This window comes from Hibiscus syriacus, unplaced genomic scaffold, assembly GCF_006381635.1.
Source record: "Hibiscus syriacus cultivar Baekdansim isolate YM2019G1 unplaced genomic scaffold, ASM638163v2 tig00110570_pilon, whole genome shotgun sequence".
Classification (NCBI taxonomy): Eukaryota; Viridiplantae; Streptophyta; class Magnoliopsida; order Malvales; family Malvaceae; genus Hibiscus; species Hibiscus syriacus.
The window spans coordinates 3431-20831 of NW_024062785.1; the positions used below are offsets into that span (position 1 = coordinate 3431).

General features: G+C 35.9%; 3 pseudogenes; all 3 read right to left on the reverse strand.

Annotated features, from left to right (window-relative positions):
* Nucleotides 1-350: 350 nt before the first annotated feature.
* Nucleotides 351-4853, reverse strand: LOC120132867 (annotated as a pseudogene).
* Nucleotides 4854-6730: 1877 nt separating this feature from the next.
* LOC120132866 lies at nt 6731-8459 on the reverse strand (annotated as a pseudogene).
* Nucleotides 8460-10759: 2300 nt separating this feature from the next.
* On the reverse strand, nt 10760-15684 carry LOC120132854 (annotated as a pseudogene).
* Nucleotides 15685-17401: the final 1717 nt, after the last annotated feature.

The window sequence follows — 17401 nt, forward strand, 5'->3', positions numbered from 1 at the left end:
CATTATTATTTCTACCTAAACTTTAATGTTTTTTAATATTTCCGGTAAAGTGCCAAACAATAATAGAACGGGTAGAAAAAATAAAAAAACCGGTAAACGCTTATTTTCTACTATTCCCTAACATTAAATTAAGCTGTTGTACTTGTACATCAAGATTTCGTGATATATAAAATTTAAAATATTTAAAAAAACTTAAAAAATGGAACACAAGTTAAACCATGTGCGTATACTTCGAATAAAATAAATTGAGGTGTTTAGCCTTAACTTATTGTCCAATTATGCTTTGCAGCAAAGGAATCTGATCACTAGACGAGGGTCCTAAGGGCTTAAGCCACAGCGCTCTTCATCTCTCACTTCTTCTGCTTCTTTTGCTTTGCCCCATAAGCAGCATAAAGACCACCTGTATAATCACTGCTCTCCGATCAAGCTGTAAAATTTAAGCAACATCAGATAATATCACTTTCACAATATTACTCCATGCTAGTTTCCACATTACATCTTATTTTATTTAGTATTTTAATTATTTTTTGGTGTATCATATATGTGTTGAAAATTATACAATTTTATTGATGAAACAGAGGTTATGTTGATCTTTAGTGGTTCATTATTTCTGGTTTGAACGGAGAATCGCAGCTGGTGATTAAATAGACGTGGGATTGGTACCAAGATCTTTTCTTGTTTTTATAGGGAAGGGAAGGAAGAAAGGTGGAGATGAAGGTGTTAGATCTTTCTCTCATCTTGTGTATTTGTTTTGGTTACTCGACCTTGAAAAGTTTTAATTTCATCGCTCAACTTTCAAAATAAATTTTTAGTTTCCCATGTCATGCCATCACCGTTTTTCTTTTAACACCTAGGTGACCAAAATATCAATTTTGAATACCACAATGTCCACTTAAATCCTTTTTTCATTTCGTTTCCCATGTCATGCCACCACCGTTTTTGATTTAACACCTAGTGACCAAAATATCAATTTTGAAAGTTGAATGATGAATTGAAATTTTTTAAAGTTGAGTGACCAAAACAGAAATACAGACAAAGTTAAGTGTTTTAAAAGTATTTTACCCTTTAGAATATTATTGACAAAGTTGAGCGGGAACGGGATCAACAAACGACTGAGTCGAATACCGAGTCCAATGGCAGCCATTTACAAGTAATGAAGAACTGAAGTAGCAATAGTTATCAGTGGCAATCTTTCACTACTAATCAAATAACACAAGGCACGTGAAAATTAGGTCAGATTCACAGGTTTAAACGCCAGCTACAGCTCTATATTATACAAATTTATATAAATTACATCTCATTGCCGATGTCCTTCCGGCAACGGAACCACCTTGTGAAACGGTACTGTCCGCTGAGGCAAGCTCCATCTTCCTCGTCATCGTCGAATTCCAGTATATACCTGGGAAAAAAGCAACAGTTAATCAACTAATAATAACAGTAATCAACAAACAGATGGTCAAGAATCGAGGATGTTACTTACTCGTCCGATTTCCTCTGGAAAAATATAAATGGTTGGTGTCCCCCATGGATATATGCAAGAAATGAGTGGTCAGTTCAACATATAAGTAAAATAGAAACAGCAGCAACTGGCCGGAATTAGTATGGAGATGACTGGAATCATTACCTTTCGAGGTACTGATGACAGTCGCCTTATAGAGTGCAGTTCCAGGATAAACAGCCAGAACTTGTCTTCCAGCAGGGAATTCTTGAGTACTAGACGGATCGTTCCGCTTGGGGAACGGTATAATGCAAGATGCAGGCAGCTTGTACTTCCCTGAAGTTGCAGTAACAAAAACAAAAATTTGTATTTTTAGGTGCTTTCAAAATCTATGTTCTCTCCAATCTAGTGGTATAAATACTTAAACTGATTCGAATTCTGGTCTGAATCTATCGAAACACTAAAACATAAAGCATAAAAGCTTACCTTTGGCCACCGCCCTCTTCATCATCACCTGGCTCCTCGTCGAGAACTTCAAATCTGCATATGGAGATGCAACTTTAACCAAGAACAAAGAATATTCCGAATGGAATCAGCACAAGCCAAAATTTAATGTCTTACACGAACCGTACTTACTCCTTTGTTTTCTCGTCAAAATTTATCACTTTCACAACGAACCACTCGTCCTTCTCAGCATCCGAGGTGACTCTTGCAGCAACCTGGGCATAAGAGCACAAAAAAATTTGGTCTACGAACAAAATATCAACGACTGATTACACAAACTAATGGAATCTGGTTTTCATGTTTGCTACATGAGTCTAAAAACTTACCTGCTCATCTTTGAGGCTAACACAAGCTTCGATGACTCCGCATAGAAGGAGAGAGGCGGGAAATATCCAAATCAATTCACTCTTTTCCTTTTTTGATCATTACCATCTGCAATTTTTAATGTCAGGCACAGCTACACAAAAGGGCAGTTCCAATACTCTTATACTAGTACCGAAATCTACACAAAGAAATGAATTTTCCTTTTCGGTACATCTCATACATTCAATGTTCGAGCTTCAGAAAACAGAGAGAGCATAAAACTTAAGATTGCAACTATAACAATATAAATTCGGAACCTGGGGTCATATCACTTCAACAACTTTTCTGTCATCGGCCAAGCAACTATATGTTTCAGTAAATGACTCACCTACTGTACTATTAGAAAGGGAAAGAGAGGTATAAGGTAGAAAATCTTCTTCATTACTATATAACCGCAGGCTGCTGCTAACCCTTCCACAGTTAAAGAAAAGTGCCATGGTGTCCAGATATACCTTAGCTTTTAACTTTATATAATGGATTTTTAAGATTCGTAGGGCTTAGTTTGGTTGATACTTTTTCTATTTGCTTCTTGCTTTCCTTTACTTTTCTCGATAAAAAGTGAAATGCAGCAAAAATGAAAACGAGGTATAAATATAATGCAAAGCTAGACATTATCAACCGGAGCCTAAATATCATGCAAAGGGATTTAAATCAACTGAAACGTCCAAGCTAGACATTGGTAGCACACACCGCTCTTTTTCTCGTTGTTGTCCCGGAGGTCCAGATGGCAAGAAAGCATCAAGTTGACTTACTAACAAGCCGGAAATCCTGTATCAATTCCAAAAAAGGGGTTGGTCAAAACAATGGAAACGGTACTTGGAAATACAAATCTAGCCAGAAGTTGATTCCTACACTCGAAAAATACAAGCCGCGGATTTACTAGAAATGGGGGAGAGAAAGAGAGGACTAAGCAAATTGAACAAGACTTTGTTAGAGATAGTGAGCATACGTTACTTCTTTTTCTGAAAGATCTCTAGCTTGAATATATAAAGTTTTCAGCTTCGACAATGAAGAATCGCCAGGTTTCTCAACTACCTCAGGAGCTGCATTATATACAAAAGTTCAGGATTAGCATAAACTATCACTGACAGTAATAATTAAACAGGAATAAGGACAAATAAAGTAAAGAAGAGAGAAATGATCTCGAATCTTAAAGAATACAATTTAATCATTTGATCCAAGATTCTAAGTAAACTTTCTACTCATTAAGCTGTAATAAGTTGCTCTATGCAAGACAACAATCCAGAAATTGATTATTTGTTGAAATCTCTAAACCTCAAGTCATTATTCAAGAGCCACAAAATTCTTCATCCAAACGCATCCCGTAGTTTCTGTTAATGTTTAAATGATAGGAAATGATGGATCTAAAATTCCTCCCATGCTACTTCTATACTCCTGATTGTCAACTACGTGCATCTAAGAAACTTTTAATCGAGCTTATACCATATCAAATTAACAACACTACTTTTAGTGTTCCAATACACACAGTTTGTTGTTAATTTGTAGAATATTCTGATTTCTGACATCTTTTGTGCAATCATTCTCAATTAAATCAATCAAAACATTTCGGAGAAAAAGAATATAGGAGCAAAGTTATGATACGAGTATTATGTGGTTCACTATTTAAAAGGTAATTATACATGAAGCTTTGACCATTAATCTACAAGCAAGTTTAACCACTCTCTACATGGAATTCCAAGCATCTAACGAATAACACCGGAAAATCACATAACTTCGACTCTCCATGAAAACTCGGCCACATAGGCAGCCATTTTTATAGCTAAATAGTTTTTTTTTATTATCCTAGGCAAATCCTTAACACCAAACTTACATGTCACATATACCACACTTAATATTATACCACAATTTTGATCATAAAACCTAGTAAACCAATTCACAAGAACTTAGCTTCTTTACCTAAAAAACAAATGCAACCAAGTTTTAAAGCAAGCCAATGTAAATTGTCCTATCTTTTGCTATTTGATTATCTCTATTCTCCTTTTCTCCTAAAAACGAAAAGAATTTCATAAATTAAGCAATTAGCAATAATATGCAAAAAAGTTAGCTTACTCATCCAATACATTCCATCATCAACAAAATTTAAGCTCTTTTAAACCAAACCCAACTCAAGAATCAATTGTTCGAATGGAACAATACAAAACCCAGAAAGTTATAATGACCGTATTTCAATAATCTAAAACAAACCCAATAATCACAGTGACCAAAAAAAATCAACCCAGATCATGAAATCTGAAGCTAAACCAGAAAAAGGTTGAGAATTTTACTAGCTTGAAGCTTCTTGTGAAGCTGTTGATTTCGGCGAGCACATCCTCTTGATCTTTCCTCAACCGATCGAGTTCCCTCGAGTTTTCCAAGATTGAAGCAATGTCCGGAGACGACATCGTTTCCTGTTTCCTATCTTCGTCGGAAATAGAATGTCGTCTGTTTTGCCAGATTACTTCCAAGTTGAAGCTTAGATTTTTCACTTCAATCGACCAATTAATTTGATCAGAAGTTATTTATTTTCTTTTTTTCTCAAATGATGTTTGAATTAAATACTGTTACTCGTAATAATTAGTATAATAAGATACACGCTGATGGGGGGCCTCTTTGTTAAATTGAAAAATATTATAAGGAAAATTAATAATAAATAAGAGTAATATTTTATGAAATTTAATTAATTAATTAATGAATTAAAAGTTAATCGATGGATAATTGATTTTCTACTTTTTGTCTTGGTTAAGTCTTAGTTATTGACACGTGGAATATTTATAGGAAGATTTCCATCTTTGCCACTTGTTAGATTCAAACGTGCCACTCTTCTTGGTTATTTTCCGGCCCCACTTGAAATTAAGTTTACTAAATAGGAAAAAAAATCTGGTCCAAAACTAAAACTGGAAATATATTATCTAGTGCCGACTTGCTTCAAAATTAAGGTATACAATACTAAAAATTAATAACTCGAGAGAATCGCCCTAAAACAAAATTTAGTAATATTCTATCTAACTTAATCTTAAATAAAAAATAGGGCATATACTTTTATTCATTAAAATTATGGGTAAACATTTGACTCGTACTCGACGGGTCAATCAAACCTATTGTTACAAGTACCTAGGGTCTATGTACATAAAGATGGGTGTAGATGACGTTACACACCGTATAAAGGTGGGATGGTTAAAGTGAATGCCGCTACTGGAGTTTTGTGACAAAGGTGAAAAATTTTATAGAATGTCAATAAGACCAGCGCTGTTGTATGGAAAATTAACTAAGGTAAAAAAAATTGGATTGTGAGACATGTCTTCATCAATGTCATCTTCATGCATCCCTCTCGAGTCATCCGGCGCTTCAATGCTTACACTACCATCACTCAGTTTGTTTGGATGTCGATATGTGATTTTAGAAACCACATATTCCCCATCATGCTCTTCTTCTTCAGCCCCTAAATGGTACTGGTGCATCACCCAATTTGACTCTTCGGATTTACGAACTCGCTTCGAACGTTTATAAGAGAACCATGATCTTCTTCCAGCCCTGGTGAACTCCATTCTCTATGACGGGTTTGGTCTTTCCGGTCTTATGCCAACGATACTCCTCGTGATACTATATTGGCTTCGGATTCTGCGACGCTTTCGTCCACCGGTACCGTAAGCATTGATCGTCCGATGAAAGAATTGAATACTGCTTCCATCCTTCTTTGCACCTGCAGAAAATAAGATGAAATGCTCATTATAATCAAATTTGGGCATATACTAGAATGCATTAACTCTTACCAGGAAGATTTTCAGGATGCGTGTAGCAAATTCCCTTATCCTCCTCAAGCGTAGGGATAAAATCGTCGATAAACGGATGTGCCGTCGAGCCTCCAACGCCGCATTTTGCCGCTAAATGATTTAAAAGCTCAGTGTCCGAGGGATACTTCTCTCCGACTGGAAGGGCGGACCATTGAGGCAAAACCTACGTATAAAAAAGAAACAAAAAGCTTCAGCCTTTCAAAGACATTACTGGTATGTAAAGCTAAACGTTTCGAACTTACATCACTGTTAATGTAACCCCTAGACCCAGCTTAGGAGTTTTAAACTTGAAGTTTACTTTCTTTAGATATTAATTTAAAAAAAATGTCAAAAAATTAAAACTACAAGATCAAACCAAATCTAATGGAAAATTTTGATTTTTATGTCATTAATTTCGATTTCAATTCTAAAAGATCAAAATAATTTACAAATTTGGGAAATATCGGATATGGATTTGTAAAAATCATCTTATACAAATGATAAAGATAGATACTTTAAAAAGAAGACGACGAGAAGCAGCTTAATTCCTCATTTCAATTCATTTGCATGTCTCAACTGATGCTTTTCAACTTCGGTGTTCACAACATTGTTTCTAAGAAGAAAACAAAAGAAATAATCAAAAGAAATCAATCTCCAAATAGTTACCAGAAGGCTGAACATCTAAACCTGGGACCATGTTGTTCATGGAAACTTTTGCCATGTCGCGTCTGGCGAATGAGTGCCCAATTGACAGTCTGAAAGAACGAATGTTGTTTAATTTCAGTAGCACCACGCCTGTGTGCAAGCCGATGCTGTGGTTCCTTACGAGTAAGCCTCGGATTAAGTCCCTCGCTGCAAAGCTCGCATTGGGGTGATCTGGAAATTTCAGTGGCTGGCCGATTATGTTAAAGAGTGTCGTCCGGTTTTCGGCCCCCTTGAATGGGGTTTTTCCGAAAAAGAGTTCGTATAGAAAAATCCCGAATGTCCACCAATCGACAGCACTTCCATGGCCTTCACCTTTAATGGCCAAGTACTCGTGAGTGCCAACAAAGGACATCAATCGAGCGTTGGTAGGTTCGGCAAGAAGCTCAGGGAGAAGACTCACTTGATGAGTCGATTCGTTCTTCATTTTGCTCTTCTTTTCTTTCTTATGCTTGCTCGAAAAAAAGGCGGTCCATAACATGCAGGCTGAATACAATATGGCTGCATTACACATGTTGGCTGCAAACATGCAGGCTGAGTACAGAATGCTGAAGTTTTCGATTCCAGGGTCTAGTTTGATGATTAACCAGTGTCGGCGAGACGGTACATCTAAGAGAGAGATCGAAATCCGAAAGCATTAGGTGTCCATCTTCTCGGACCAAAGCATTCTCAGGTTTAAGGTCTCTGTAAATGATCCCAAGCATGTGCAGATACTCCAAAGCGAAGAGAACTTCGGCCATGTAAAATCTGCAGAACGAAAGAAGAAGATCAATGGCATTTCCTAGCAGTTATATATCGTACACTTACACTCGAGTCCGAGTAAGAGAATGAGGAGCTAACCTGGCAGCTTGCTCTGGAAAGTACTTTCCAGGTTGTCTTTGCCTGAGAGCATGCAAGTCTCCTCCAGGGCAAAACTCCATAACCAAGCAAGAAAGCTTCTCTGTCTCGAAATGAGTATACAAGGTGGGGAGAAACGGATGATCCAAAGATCGGAGAATCTCTCTCTCGGTTTGTGCTCGAAGAAGCTTCTTTCGACTTGCCAAAAGAGCTTTATCCATGACTTTCATGGCGAAATAAGTGTTTGTGCCGGTCAGTACCGATTGATAAACACTCCCTATATCCCCACATCCCAGTCCTCAACACCCTAAAGTGCTTAAAGTCCAAGTCTCATTTCCTTGCTCTAACAGCTTGGATTGCAGCCCCATCTTATATCATTTGCGTTGTGGGGCTTGTAAATGATACTGATCGAACAACTCGAGCCGCTTTCACTAACATAACTGGCATTGCTCTCTATTGATGCTTATCTTCCTACTCACTTCATCACTTTCATCACTTTCTGTATTGGTGAAACTTTGTTTTGCTTCGGCATAGAGCGACCCCGTGCGGTAACTACTTGAACGGCTCAGACAAATGCTTGGTTCTGATTGTGGTACAATGAGGTTGTTCAAATGCATAACACCGGGCTCAAGCTTTTCATATTCCAATGAACCAATGGAATTGCAACTCTTATGTTCATCAGTGAGATGTTTGAAGGAATATTTGCTTCTTATTCTTGGAATCTTTCCCACTGATTCGGATTCCGCTTACTCGAATCATAATAATGTACACCATGCACAGTTGTTTCATAATCCGATGAAGCAATGGAACTAGATCTCTTAGGATCATCAATGGGATGTTTGAAGGAAGCTTCACCTGTCATTGTCAAATTTTTTCCTACTTCGAGTTCCGCTTACTCAAATCATGATAATGTCACCATGCACAGTTGTTTCATATTCCAATGGATCAATGGAACTGGAACTCTTACGATCATCAACGGGATGTTTGAAGGAAGATTTGTTAGCCACCGCCGAAATCTTTCCCACCGATTCGGATTTCGTCTTGCTAGAATCATAGTAGAGTTCTGCCATATTAGGCAATTCTTCACACACCATGTTGTCACAGGCTGATTTAAATGAATGCTTTCGAGAACATATCGAACCATCTGGATATCGTTCGATCCTAACACCATGAATGTACGAAAGCCCTTCATTTTCAGAGTGTTTCGGTAATTGAGCCTAGAAGGCCGCCGAGGCATCCCAGACATCAAAGGAAGGCTATTGCTTCCCATATCAGAACCTGGAGTTTGATTCTTTGATGAAGAAATAGCAATGGATTCCATTAACAATTCAAGAACACCTATCAATGCCAAACCAAAGTCAAATTCAGCAAAGTTTAACTTCATATATATAGGTGAAGCCATTAATTGCAGAAACTAGCAACTTTAATGTCCCAAACAGAACGGTTACAAAAAACAAACGGTCACATGCTAAGGATTTATTCAAAACCAAGAAATGATGATTTAAAGTTGCAGTCTTAAATTCAAACAAAATATAGTCATCATCACCAGCAAATCTGACAATTAAAGAAACACTAAAGATTACAGAGATACTAAGAAAAAGCATTAAACAGAAAAGCAAGCTTCATTTATTTTATATATAATCTTCATCAATAGAGAAAAAGAAAGAACCCATCATAGAAAAGGAAATTTATAGAGGCCAGAGCCAGGTTACCCGATCACAGAACAGGAAAAGAATGCAGGAGAAGGTGATATTTTCCATGAAATGGAAAGCCCAGAATTTTTTTTTCTCAAAAGGAAGCTGTTCATTGAGGAGAAATCAGAAAAGTGAAACAGCTTTCCTTTATAGTTTGTGGGGATTTTGCCTTGTTTTAGTGTTCTCTCCTTCAAAGAAACTGTTCAAGCTCCGATCCAAACAAGAGAAAGGAAAGAAAGGAATCAGAAAACAAATGCTAAGAGCTTTGTTCTAAGAAACAAAATTTAATTTTTTAATTGGAAGTTGATTTTCTCCATTATTTTTTTAATAAATATTTATAATTAAATTTAAACATAAACTCGAAATTTTGACTCGACTCGAAAAAATTCTTAGTCAACTCCGAGTTGTAAAATAGGACTCGTCAACTCGAATAACTCAAAAAATTTTGACTCGACTCGGCTCGATCGAATACTCACCTCTACGTGGCATGACATGTGACATTATTCGATTGGAGGATTTTATTTTAATTTATTAAAAGTATAACTAAATTGAGGGAATATATAATAACATGGACCAAATGTGTGATTATATCAAAATATTTAACTGTTGTTAACGGAAGTTAGCTCGGGGTCACCACGTTTTAATTAAATAAAAGCGAAAGTGACCATATCTTATTTTTTTGAAATCAGTGACAAAAAATAACAAAACATAAACGTGAGTGATTTTGCATGTAGTTAACCCTAATTTCAAATAATTATACATTTCCATTATTACTTTTCCGGCGGGAATAGTAATATGGTAAATTAAAAAAACAATTATTATATCCATGAATTGATAGACATACATAATATGCAAAATATGCTAGCCGATGCTAATATTCTAATATTTCTTGCAGGAAGGACGGATAGGGATCCATAGCTATTTCACATCTGCACTTCATTTTCCTTTGAATAATCATATTTGACATTTATTTATGGTTTTATTCGATTTATATAATGTTTAGTCAGATATAGGTATGAGCATATTTGACATCTATAGATAATGTTTATTCAAATAAAGCAACTGGTAGCTCATATTCTTCAGTCGTACCAAATGTACATTTCAAGAACAATGGCAATTGAATTAGAGCCCAATGCTCCTGCCATTTGATTAGTTATGGAATTTTATGTTAAAGTATGTGTTTGGAAAATATAGGATGATTCTTCAAATATATAACAAATCCTGGACTCATTATCAGTCGGTCTACACATCTGTGTATTGATAAGTTCAGCAAATTACACCAATGACCATGGCAATAGTTTTATCTTATATGTTACAAAGGCAGAACGCGCGGCTTACTCTAATCGGCAGAATACCAACATGGACTACATGCAAGCCATGGTCAACAATGGAAGGAGGGAATTGAAGAAGTAATAGAAGATGTAATAAGAAACAGTAATTTATCTAAATAACGAGGAAATTCTCATTACAGCACTGTTATAACCAATCCGATGGCAAGAAGAAACCGGATGTTAGCGTCAACATTGTGAACAGGTCAAGAGCTACTAACCTCAGAGGAGAGCGTGCTTGTGGTTTGCCTATTGAAGAATGTAAAGTTCTTGTTTAGCTATAACGTAGCAACCGATGAGATTTCCTGGTTCCATTATGAATTGCTCCTGAAATGTACCCATTCGCTTACTAGGAATATCGATAGAAAGATCTTTAAAGTTAGGCATGCCCTCTACTTGTAAGCCATCGCCACAGATTAGAAACTGATTTCCGGCGATGAAAGATCCCGAACACGGATCGCTACTCCATCTTGACCATGTGCACGGCATTGAAGTTTTTCTACAACATGTACAAGCTTTTCAGGGGGCCAGTCACCAGCTAATGTGCTCCGGATACTGGAAAGCATCGCATGGATATCATTTGGACCAACAAACTGCTTCCCCGAGAAACTGGAAAAAAAAGTACATATTCCTCTTATAGACATGAACCAAAAAGGCACAATGTGCTATCCACAAAAGTTTAACCAAGTTCAAAAATATTCATAACTATATACTTTTGCCATATGGACGTTCAACCATAAAGCTTTAAATGGTATCCTAATCTTCTTAATTAGCTTCTGCATAATGTTTCTGATGGTACATTGGTTGGGAGAATAAATGTTTATTATCTTACATCATAATGTCGTTGAAGCCTGAAGAGAACTAAAAAAGCAAGACATATGCAAAGCCGGGGGATTATTCTACTGATGTACCATGAAAAGAATGATAGGAAGACACACTTAATAGTTTGTTACCTAAAAGTTGAATCTTCATTGTACAGGGTCCTTGCATGCTGCCAGTTTTCGTCTGGTCCATCAATAGTAAGTAATAGTGTAATGTCAACATCTGATCATGCAAATTTACTGTTAGTATTAAACATAAATAAAAAAGATAAGATAATAATATGTGAATTTCAAGTTCCGTTAACTTTTCTACATTAAATCGAAATTATTCGGACTTAAATGCCTTATCATAGTACAATCAGACCATCTGTTCTATCTTCGCCCAAAGTTTAGCGGGGAAAAAAATTCAATATTTGTCAGTGAAAGTACTCGGATCGAAACAAACTAATAGATAAATCAGGCAAGACCACATAAACCTGATTTCTATTCTTGTTGGCAAGCCTTTCGACTATTAGCAACAGAAAATTGTTTTAACAGATATCAATCTGCTAACCACAAAAATAATGATTGATATTCTAATTTTGATCTTATAATCAGAAAAAGGGTTTAAATAATAGAAAATAACCTCGGTGACCGAAAATGCCTTGTAATATACGATTTTGACCAACTTTTTTTGGATTTGCCAAAATGACCAAGTAAATCGCAATGCGATCGATAATTCGCAACGCGATCTCCGGTATCGCAAATCATTTCAAGATTCGCAACGCGATAGTCGAAGTTCGCGTTGCGATTCATTCCAATTCGTTGCGACAGGCGAAGTTCGCGTTGCGATTCATTCCAATTCGTTGCGACAGGCGAAGTTCGCGTTGCGATTCATTCCAATTCGTTGCGACAGGCGAAGTTCGCGTTGCGATTCATTCCAAATTTGTTGCGATAGTCCAAATATTGCATTTGTTTCTTAAGAATTTTCTCTAAAAAAATAGAATTCACGCGAACGTGTCGAAGACACGTATTACCACGACCACGACCCTACCCGAGACGGGACGGCGGCGGGACGGCGGCGCGCGAGAGTCCCCCTTGTTCTCTATCACTCAACAAGGAAGTGGGAAAGTCAAGCCTTAAATACCATTCCCAATAGTATTTCCAATACTATGTGGGATTGAGCATTACCAACACTTGTTTCCAATACCATTACCTTCATTGTCTGTAAGAGTTAAATTTTGAAACTAAAAAAATATTTATTCGAATAAATAACTTACCCTTTGAGGACTTTGATGGAAGAAAAATATTAACCAAACAAATGCAAAGGAGACAATGATGTAAGTTTTCAACTGAGGATGCTACGAAAACTAGCTGATAATGACACAAAGGAAACATATCGAGTTGTTTGGTCATCATCTACTCTTTGCAAGTAAGTCATTTGAACACTATAAGAACCCGAATCAGAGTTAGTTTTAGCAATTACTTCATTTATGATCAAAATCCTCAAAGGGTAAGTTATTTATTCGAATAAATATTTTTTAGTTTCAAAATTAAACTCTTACAGACAATGAAAGTAATGATATTGAAAACAAGTGTTGGTAATGCTCAATCCCACATAGTATTGGAAACATTATTGGTCCCGTCCCGTCTCGGGTCGAGGTCGTGGTCGTGGTAATACGTGTCTTCGACACGTCCGCGCGAATTCTATCTTTTTAGAAAAAATTCTTAAGAAACAAATGCAATATTTGGACTATCGCAACGAATTTGGAATGACTCGCAACGCGAACTTCGCCTATCGCAACGAATTTGGAATGAATCGCAACGCGAACTTCGCCTGTCGCAACGAATTGGAATGAATCGCAACGAATTTGGAATGAATCGCAACGCGAACTTCGCCTGTCGCAACGAATTGGAATGAATCGCAACGCGAACTTCGCCTGTCGCAACGAATTGGAATGAATCGCAACGCGAACTTCGCCTGTCGCAATGCGAACTTCGCCTGTCGCAACGAATTGGAATGAATCGCAATGCGAACTTCGCCTGTCGCAACGAATTGGAATGAATCGCAATGCGAATTTCGCCTGTCGCAACGAATTGGAATGAATCGCAACGCGAACTTCGACTATCGCATTGCGAATCTGGAAACTGATTTGCGATACCAGAGATCGCGTTGCGAATTATCGATCGCATTGCGATTTACTTGGTCATTTTGGCAAATCCAAAAAAAGTTGGTCAAAATCGTATATTACACGGCATTTTCGGTCACTGAGGTTATTTTCTCTTAAATAAATTGGACTATATTCGAAGTTTGAAAGAATATCTTAAATTTCATTCCTACGTCCTATGTGCCAATGAAAAAATGAAAATGATGCACTCTAGCTCAAACATAACTGTTCGAATGTAATGCAAAATAATTAAATAATAGTTAATGTACTCACATCAGCCAAATCTTTCAGTCTTTGTGTTGGATCAAAAACGCTTCGAACAAATGCTGCTAAGTCAACTCCAGCATGCTCATGCTTTTTGATAAACGGGTGGGAAAGAAGCTACAATCAGACAATATCAGTTCAGCATATTCTAAGTTTGAACTGCCATACTCTATGTTGTTCTAACTCTTAATTTTTTTTTAAATTTTTTTTGAAGTACCAGTGTCCAACACCTGTATCCAACACATATCCAGACATAGATATGGGATATGATCCTTCAAAGACTCTCCAAATACACATAAATCTTAGAAAAAAATTAACATATCCCAGTTAGATCCATGCCCATGTCTGAAACTCACAAATGATTTTAGGTAACATAGGTCATATATTCACTGAGGAGTACAAGTTACCTGCTCTGCTGTTGGTCTGCCATCTGCATCCTTCTGCAGGCAAGCATCAATAAATGAACAGAACTCTAGTGAAAATTTGTCTTTTGGTGGTGATGGGGATGGATCGTCCAAGATCTTCCATGGAAATTCAGAAATATTAATGTCAGAATAAATGAACAAAGAAATAATATGTAATGTTTCAGGCAACATTTAATGTTGAAAGATCTGTATTAAAGGAAATGGTATATCACCTGCAACATGAGATTAACAGGTCCTTCATTGGCTGTATATGGAAATTCTCCAGTGCCGCACTCAAAGAGAGCAAGACCAAGGCTCCATATATCAGCAGGATAAGAATAGCTATCATTTCGAATTCGCTCTGGTGACATGTATGTAACAGTTCCAACAAAGGTAGCACACTAATAACAAGTCCGAATCAGTTGTTAGACATTTATAATAGATTTTAATAACTTATTATCGTCTTCAAGATAAACATCAGTGAAAATAACTCTTGATAAACTAATATAACCGAAGGTACTGGCAGCAAAGAAAAAGCAAGCAAAAATTAATTAAAATCTAATGACTAACCATTGCCATTGAATTATCTAGGCCAGCACTTATGCCAAAATCTGTTATTTTGGGCTCCCCCTTTAGATTTACGAGCAAATTTGCAGGCTTGATGTCTCTGTGAACCAAATGCCTTACTCCATGCAAGTAGTTCAGCCCCTGGATGATACGAGATGTGGTTTCAACTTAAAAACATGCACCATTATAGGCCAGTCACAACCTTTTTCATTTGGAAAACCAAAACAGAAACACTATGAGATATTATTACCTGCAGGAGCTTCTGAAACATAGATGAAAGGACTGGTTCCGGCATACTTTTCCTCAATCTCAAGATATCTGCCAGTGACCCTCCATCCATGTACTCTAAAGCTATGCTTATTTGCCCCGAGTCAGGGAATAGAAAGCTCCATGGAATTCCACAAGGCCCTCAGAACAAGGTGCCTCACAAAGCGTTCGTATTTCTGTCAAAAGCTGTTGTCTTTTCTCCTAATATGCAAAAATCAATATCGATGTAAGCCAAATCTACAACCACATGATGCTCTTCACTATCATAATAAATCTAGCTGACCTTTAAGCGACAAACAAGTACATCTTTGCAGCAAAATTACCTTCTCAAATATATTAATTTTCTTCAATGCAAGAATTCTATGAGAGGGAATATGCATAGCTCTTTGAACAACACTGCTTGCACCACTACCTATCGCCCCAAATATCCGCATCTCATGAGATGCACACCGATACGTCTTTTCACCTTGTTCTGTATCGTCCACGGGTGAAGATGTGCATTTTTGCAACCCAAGCTCATTAATGTTATACACTCCATATGATCTACTCAATAAGTTGACAGTTCCACTATCAGAAAGCTTCACCCCACAAAAAAACATTTATGTAAGAATCAAAGGATAAAAACTAGCTTCATGATCACATTCAACTCATCAATGGCGAAGTTTACCATATACGAATCATAAGGATCAAGTGTAGATCCAGACGAGAAGCCCTTCTCGGCATCAAATAAAGGTGCTAGCTTCTTCTTTAACTCTTCTAATCCCGACATTATAATTCACTATGACAGTAAACTCGACAATGATGCATTCCTTGTCACACTGTCCAAATGCAGAAACAATCTAATATCTTATAAAAAGGTGTAATAACATGTCTTAGCAAACGAACAATTCTATATCAGAAAAGAAAGCAACTGAACACATTTTGCTGGAAATTCACAAGGAATTTCAAGGTAACCAACCTTGATTCACTAATCTAACAAAAATAAAGGATAATTCTTCTGTAACTTCCACCTCATGATCCATCAAATGTGAAAATTTTCCAAATCAGTTTCACATGAAATCAGAAGGGAAAAAAACACACAGTAAACTTTCTTCTAAACAGTTGATCTTGAATAAAAGAACGGGATAAATTATAGCAAATTTGGAAATTTATATAAGAATACATCGGAAATTCAAATTCAAACAAATAAAATCAGAAAGAAAATAATTCTCGTCAGATAGTTACTTTTTTTTGTAGTTTCTGTCTTCCCAAATAGACGCACAACCGAGCTGAGTTCGCTGCAGTTATCTTCTCTGCAGTTCTCATCTTTTGACTAACTACAGACAAAGACCCAAATGATTATCGTGCTGAATCTCGGCCCAATGATCTTAGATTTCTAGAGCCAGATCAAGCCCACCATTCGCAAAGCTCAAAATACATAAATCATAAATGCCAAATATTTTCACATCAATATTTTAATACTAGAAGTGTAAAAAAATTTTTTCAAATAAAATTTATTCAATCATACTTATTATTTATTTTTAAAAAAATTGAATTATTATTATAATCTTGTAAATTTATATTTGATTTTTTTTATTTTTTTAATTGATGCCATTTAATTAAACCAAACAATCTAAAAATATATTCTTAATAAAATATTTCAAACAATGATTATAAATAAAATAATAAAATTTATATACAAATTTATAAGATCTAATTTTATTTTATTTAAAATATTAAAAAATATGAAGATAAAAATATTTTTATAATAATATTAATTATTATTAAAAATTTTAATCTTTTTCTACTTGAGTTAGCGTTAAATTGACTCATGATATATATTATATTTATATGACCAATCGATTTCAGTAGTTAAATGATGATTGCTATCTTTAGAAATCTCAGGTTTGGGTAAGGCGTTTACAAAGGTATTAACGTTTATTGTCAAATGATTGAGAGTCTTCTGAACATATATTATATTTTAACCACCCAGTTTAATAAAAATAGTAATTTATTTTATTTAAATTTAAGGGATTATTTTACCCGTATGATAAACTCAATCAATAATTTGACTCATACATCTTAATTGTATCAATTTTATTCTCGAACTCATTTAATTACACTAATTCCATCCTTTAACGATATTTGTTGTTATTTACAGTATTGATGTAGCAGTTAACGATGATGATGTGATACTCTATTTAAATTTGGTATATCGATTTGTTTTATTATTTAAATAATGAAGTATTTTTATAATGAAATTTAATAATAGAAAATTGAATTCATGGGCAGATCCGTATTATACAATATATATTG